A 7304-nucleotide genomic window follows, 5' to 3' on the forward strand; every position below is an offset into this window, starting at 1 on the left:
CTTCTCTATTTAAGGATTCTTACTTTAACATTGAGCCCACCTGGATAATCTCCTGGCTTTAAGGTCACCTGATTAGCAACCTTATTCCACCTGCTACTTTATCCTTGGCTACGTAACTTAACATAGTCACAGGTTCTGGGGATTAGGATGTGGATTTCTTTGAGGGACTGTATTACTGTGTGCACTGCAACCCTCATTATACATATCGATTGGCTACTGGTTGACTGATTTTTGTATACATATGATTTGCTGCTTTTACTCAAAACTCCAAATGATTGTGTCTATACATTTGCTCTTGACATTGTCTCTTGAATGTATTGCAATCATGCTTTCATTCTCACCATGCCACTAGAAATTTATTTCAAGGTTATCAATTTTTTACACGCTGCCAACCCAAGGATTAACTCATGGTTCCCATTAGGGGAGGGGAGAGTTCACACTCATGAAATCTCAGTGTCTTGGCACAAGGAAAGTTTATATCTTGCTCATGTCAAATGAAGGCTGAAATTGGGAGACAAATGAGATCCACACTGACATTGTATGACCCAAGTCCTTTCCAAATAATGGTTCCATCATCCCTAAGTCCCCACAGTCCTCCCCTGAATCCTTTACCTACAGCTGAGAGAAGAGAGAAGAAAAGTGTGCAAAGTTTACTTTTTTCAAAGGAGCGAGCACTGGAAATGATGCGCAATGCACCTTGCACATCCCGTTTAGCATAATTCAGTCTTGTTGCCCTTCTAACCACTGGACATCATGCGAATTGGATCTAGCTGTGTGCTCAGGAGGACAGGAAGATGGTGAGAAGGCTAACCCCTATTTGGTAGAACTACTGTTTGGAATTCTCTGCTATTTTTTAGATGGCCTCTTATTCTAAAAAAAATAATAATAATAATAACAACAACAACAACAACAACAACAACAACTTTGCTTTCTAGCCTGCTTTAGCCTGCTTGAATAATAAGAAAGATAAACTTAGCTGTCTGACTTTGTAGGCCAGAGACTAGATACGCCCATACTCTCAATGCCATGCCAGGTGTATTTTTTAATTGGATAGAACTGTGTTGTTTTCAAGGCCAGCAGCGAGATAACCACTAAGCACACATAGGGCTGGCTCTTTAATAAAAAGGGAAGTTCTGCTTGTAGCTCTGCTTAGAATTTGAATTCATTTTTCTCTGAGCCCACCACGGTGAATAAAGTGTGACTCCAAACTCTCCGAGCATTGCTTGATTTAGTCCGGTTCTCTGTAACAATGGGGTTAGGGAACACAGGGCACTGCGTCCGCTGCATAACCGGTCCTGTGCATTCACCACAGTGGTCACTGCCTTCCGGGACCTTCACTGTTTCCCTGAGACCAATCCAGGCAGACCCTGCAAAGCTCAGCCAGTCCCAGAACCAATACAATCTGCCCCCAATCTAAGGACATGTGTGTTGATTTAATTCTGTACTTATTTTTCTCTCCCCAAACTTTTCCTTTATCCTATTTTCCATATATCTTTATTAGTGCTCTGTTCTTCCTTACTAGTGAAACATTTACTCTTCTGACTGTGGCAATATTTTGCAATTTTTTACACATTTTAAAAAATCCATAGTCCGTTTTGAACAATTCCCCCCAATGCCCACACTCATTAATCCCTTCAAATAATCCATTATGATAAAATAACTTAAATATGGACATTTCTCTGTGAAGTTCTCTAGTGGACAATAAACATTTGCCTTAGTTCATATTAAAGGGCCAGAAGGGGGAGTTGGTATTTTCTTTTCCAAAAATTGTTTGTTTGTTTTTTAAGCCCAAGTCCTCATTACTTTTCTTCTAAGCTTTGGCCTTATGGAATTTAATATTACCATTACTATTAATAATAATAACAACACTAATTAAGATATATAGCATTTGTTACATTTACCAAGCACTGGAGTAAGGATTTATATATGTTCATTTAATCCACAAAACAAAACAAAAAAATTTCCCCCTAATTTCAAAGAAAGAGCTATCGCTCTTCCTTTAACATGTCAGATTTCATTTTGTGCAACCTTATAATTATTATCTGAAGGTCTTATTTGATTATTTTCTTTAACTTTTCCCCCCCAATATTTAATCCTATCAAAACCCTTTTCATAATTACAATAGCTAACATGTATTGTGCCAATTATGGGCCAAAATATTAAGTGTTTTGTGAGAACTGTCATATTTAATACTTCAAGACATTAGTACTTTTTTTGTTGTTATTTCCCCATTGATTTTTTTTTTCCTTTTTAGCGAGAGAGTGGAAGGGATGGGGAGAGACAGAGAAATATTGATGTATCTGGGCCCCAAACAGGGCCAGAAATCAAGTACACAACCCAGGTACGAGCCTTGACCCGAATGGAACCCGGGACCCTTCACTCGGCAGGCAGATGCTCTATCCACTAAGCCACATCAGCCAGGGCAGACAGTACTTTTTATTCCATTTTACGGAGTAGAAAATAGAGGCACAGAAATATTCAAGAATTTGCCTAAGATTGTGTGGTTTCACAAGTGGAAGAGCAAGACCCCTGATGGAGACCCAGTTGGATGCCAGTGCCCGGTTTCCCAGTTAATGGTGTGTTTGTCATTTGGCCCTTGACTCTCCCATATGCCGACTGTCCAGCCAAGGCCCTCGTTTCCTCCTCTTTACAGCCATGATTCTTGTCCCTAGACAACTTTCTGTGCTGGATCTCTTTTTCCTATTTTTTAAGATGATAGTTTATTAAAATTAGAAATGAGGTGAGGATTTTTGTATGTATTATTTAAAAAATAATTGTGTCCATCTATTTTCTTGTTCACTTCTGAATCTGTAGAATGTCTGTGGTACAATTAGAGATAGGTTTTGACTTTCGTGAAGGCATCAATCAGCCATATTTTAAAATCTGTACTTTTATTCATTTAAATTTTGCTAAATAAGATAAAATTCTGACACTTAAGAATAAAATACAATAAAGAGATGTTTATATGTAATACGAAGCAGTGAGGGTAATTTTTGAGAAAGATTTTAAATTTAAAGTTCAACAATGATAGTGATAAGCATGATAAATATAAAGGGAATTAAAAAACCAACATGTGTATGCCCATATCTGGACAAGTTCACTAATCTGTGAATTTATTGCATGCGTCCTAGCATGCAATAAGCACAAAAATTGCCTCATCTCCTTCTTGACTAATCAAACACTTACAGTAAACTCTGTAGCAATGAGATTATACACAAGTCATTGTAAATCAAGTGGAATAAAATAGGCTATGAGGTAACTTGATCCAGAAAATCTGGCTTTTCTCTGAACCACATTCAATAAATTCTGGGGATTCTTCTAATTTAGACAATTTATGTGCCCAGATGAAAACTAATAAATATATATTTTCCAGTACCATTGTTGGAGAAAAAGTTGCCATGTTTATTAATAGCTGAAGAAAATTCAAAAGATTGAGGGTATATTAAAATATCCGTTAATAAAGTATTCTAAAAATGCCTGTCAGTTTTTCATTATAAGGAATGTAGATTGCATTCTTATTTGAACACCACTGTTGACCTCAACCCAATGACACTTGTCCACTTTAAAAGTGAAGAGTGTAAAACTGCTTGAATTTCCATGGTGACTTAACTTCGCTGACCCTTTTCATCAGTTCTTATTTTTGAGGATTTGTAGTTCAAAGAAAAGTCCACAGTTTAGCCCATTGCAAAGTAGCTTATGCTCAAATCCATGTGAACTGCACCAAGCATTAACCTAGCTTTAATAGACCTCTTTGGTTTCCTAAAGAAACTGCTGCTACTTAGCAAATGTTTCCTCAATTGTTAATTTGATCTTTCTTCTCCTAGTTCCCCTAATGTATGATTACATGTCCTTGTGCTATTTACATTTTTTTTTTCAACAAAAGCAGTAAGAATCATGCGAAATCAAGAGTAGAATAGAGTCAAATATCCAAGTAATGCAAATAAACATAATCTTGCCGGTAGTCCTACCACCTGTTAATAAATCATGAAAATTAGCTCTTCCTTTTCTCAGATTATTTTTTAATCAAGTCAACATGTTGGTCACCAGAGTGTGTTATTGTAACAAAATAAAATTCTCCTACAATCAATTTTTATTCTACTCTTCTGACCTCAAGATATTTTGTTTGCATAAGTTTATAGTAAGTCACTTAATGTTTACATATGTTTAAATATGACTATCACCAATGCTTGCAAAAGCATCATAAGATCTCAACCTTTATTAATTGTAGCCCTTAAAACTGCTCTGCTGACCATAACAGCAGCAATGTAATGAAGATATTTTCTAGTATCAGTCATGAAGGTTTTGAAATAGAGGGGAGGTGGCTCATTTGGGCAACATACACTTCCCTTGGGTCAGATGCTGGTTAATTTAAAGCTTATAGCTAATGGGTCTTATCACCTCCTATGACACAGAATTGGCCAGAGGCCCAGATCAGGAGCCTGTAATTGGATGAATGATTATTAATTCTGAAGATGATATAAATCAAAGGATTTAAAGAATGGGGTTGTTATGTTCATCACAACTGGCATCTTTGGAAAATTTAATAGCTCCCATCCTCCCAGCCCTGGCAGACCAACTCAAGCTAATCTTGGGAGGATTTCAATATAAGAAAAGGTTCAGGCTACTATGACCACCAAGCTCTGTGGTTCAGACTCCAGGCAAGGGTGATGTAACATTATCTGGGAGCCACCAGATGTCGTACATACATTGTTCATTATTTGATTTTCCAAGTACATGTAGTAAGCACTGGAAAGAAAAAAAAAAAAAAGCTTCTGCAGCTGTTAAGAGGTTAAGAGGATTCTATCCAGAGCAGTGTTGAGTTCACTGATAAAACTTACTTCCTCTACCTTTGTACATGTAGTTTATAAAAGAACTTCTACTCATTCATGGAAAGTATTTTAAGTTAACATGAAACATAATCATTTTTATGATGGATTCAATTTTCCTGAACACATTAAAAGTTTTTTTTTTTCCCCCTTTTAAGTTGACTCCTTGCTTATTTTTCATTCATTCGATGGACAACTCCTGATGGAGTGTTTTCTATTTAATCACCACTTGCTAGCTGCTGGGAATCTACAGCTAAATAAAATTTGTCCTGTCTTCAGGGATCTTTCAGCCCAGTCAGGGAGTTAGGTAGAGAAGTAAACTAATAAGAACATAGCTACGGAGCAGTCTCAGGGGAGGTTCTCTGGAAGCAGGTACTGAGATGAAGTTTAAGGTGAAAGATGTTTATTTGGGGTGGACACCTGTGAAAGGATGAGGAGGAAACGGGATTGGGCAGAGGGAAAAGTCAGACTGATGCAGATCTGCCAAAGTGTTGGCCAACACGTTGGGACATTCTGAAGCAACTGCCCCTCAGAGCTATCCCATGCCAGGATGGTCTCTCTATCTCTTACTTTGCTCAGTGGCTGGAAGAGATCTGCCCTAGGAAGGACATGACCTTGGGTGAGGTTGTTTTCTGTGGCTGAGGCAGACTCTGAAGCTGTCAGCTGAAGGCTGTCTGAGAGCCACACTCCCTGTAAGCTGGGAAGCAAGTCCTTTCTTGTGGGGGGATCTAGGAGGTACATCTCTGTGTGGACCATACACAGGATGCTGTGAGGCCCCAGGAGAAGGTCAGCTCAGCCTTGGGAGGTAGTTCATGGTAGGTCATAGATGGTTTACAGTGAGGCCATGATGAATCTTAGAAACAATAATGGTAATAATAGCTAAGCTTTATTGAGCAACTAATGTATGTCAGGTATAACATTAAATTTTTTGCAAGGATTATCTCATGTAATATTTACCACACACCTAAGAGACATATATGTAACTACCATTCTTAGGTTATACATGAGAATATAGCAGATGAATGATTAAGTAACTTCCCCAAGGCTACAGAGTTGGACTCAATCCCAGGCTGGGTGACTTCAAGACCCATTGGGGATAAGCATATGTGGGTTAGGCTGTCACTTTGGGGAAATAGTGCATAAAGACATGAATTGCCAATCACAGTTCCTAACCTAGAATGTGAACTTAACAAGTATTTGTTGAAGGAGATAGAAAGGGAGGGAGGGATGAGAGGGTAAAGGAAGGAATAGGGAAATAAACAAAGTCAAATTTAAAGAACTATAAGAAGATGGATATGGTCAGATAATTGAGTCTCACATCCTGTTAAGAAGCTTCCAAACTTTTCCTAAAATGAACTGAATGGGTAATTGGCATGCTGCTGTTTGTGTTCTCTGCATGGAAAGGGATTCCTTCTGAGACTATTTCCTCCCGCTCACCATTTTTAAAAGCTACACATGTGATTGCTAGTTTTTTTCCTCCAACATCAGCGTTATCCTATTAGGTTGAGATTGTTTACAGAGGTCTTCACTCCTTACCAGACTACCTGTGACCTTAGGGACCACACGATTCTTGTCTCAAAAGGATGCTTGTCGTTCCTAGAGTGTTACAACAGACGGTAGGATTTGACTTCTCAGGATTTGATGGTCATGCTATTTTCACTTCCATTTTTGGGTCTCTTTTCCAGATTTGTCCCTTTCTACATATTTTGAGTTCAGCCCATCTCATCTACCATCCAGCAGTACTTGTGGCTCATACTCAGTTACCAAGCCCAGTGGAAATGTGCCTCCACAAGATGCAAGCCTGGTCTCAGTAATATGGGAATAGCTGAATTTTTGGCAATCCTGTCTACCTTACGTATATAATGTTGTTAAGGGTTATTAAAAAGCTTCATAGGATGCTGCTTATGATAACTGCATAGGCCTATTGCTATAACTCTTTGGTTGAGATTTCTGATTTCCTAGCTATATTTTAACTTATGTGGCCCTATTTAATTTAATTTATTTATTTATGTTGTTAATCCTCACCAGAGGATATTTTTTTCAATTGATTTTTTTAGAGAGAGTGGAAGGAAGGGGGAGAGACAGAGAGAGAAACATCGATGTAAGAGAGATACATCAATTGGTTGCCTCCCGTATGCACCCCAATTGGGGCCGGGGATCGAGCCTGCAACCAAGGTACATGCTTTTGACCGGAATCGAACCTGAGACTCTTTAGTCCATGGACTGACATGCTAACCACTGAGCTAAACTGGCTAGGACATATGTGGCCCTATTTTAAAGCCCATGCTTCATGGTTTCTGGAATTGAGAATAGTACCATGTACAAACAGAGCCTAGATACTATAATGGAAAAGAACAATGGAATAGAAGAGGAGGATGACAATGTGTCCCATTTTTACATGATTTTGGAAGAGATGGCATGTCAGAAAAATCCATTTTGATGGTGCTGGATGATAGGCCTCGGAGTGCAAACTTCCTG

Source organism: Eptesicus fuscus, chromosome 19 (genome assembly GCF_027574615.1).
Source record: "Eptesicus fuscus isolate TK198812 chromosome 19, DD_ASM_mEF_20220401, whole genome shotgun sequence".
Classification (NCBI taxonomy): Eukaryota; Metazoa; Chordata; class Mammalia; order Chiroptera; family Vespertilionidae; genus Eptesicus; species Eptesicus fuscus.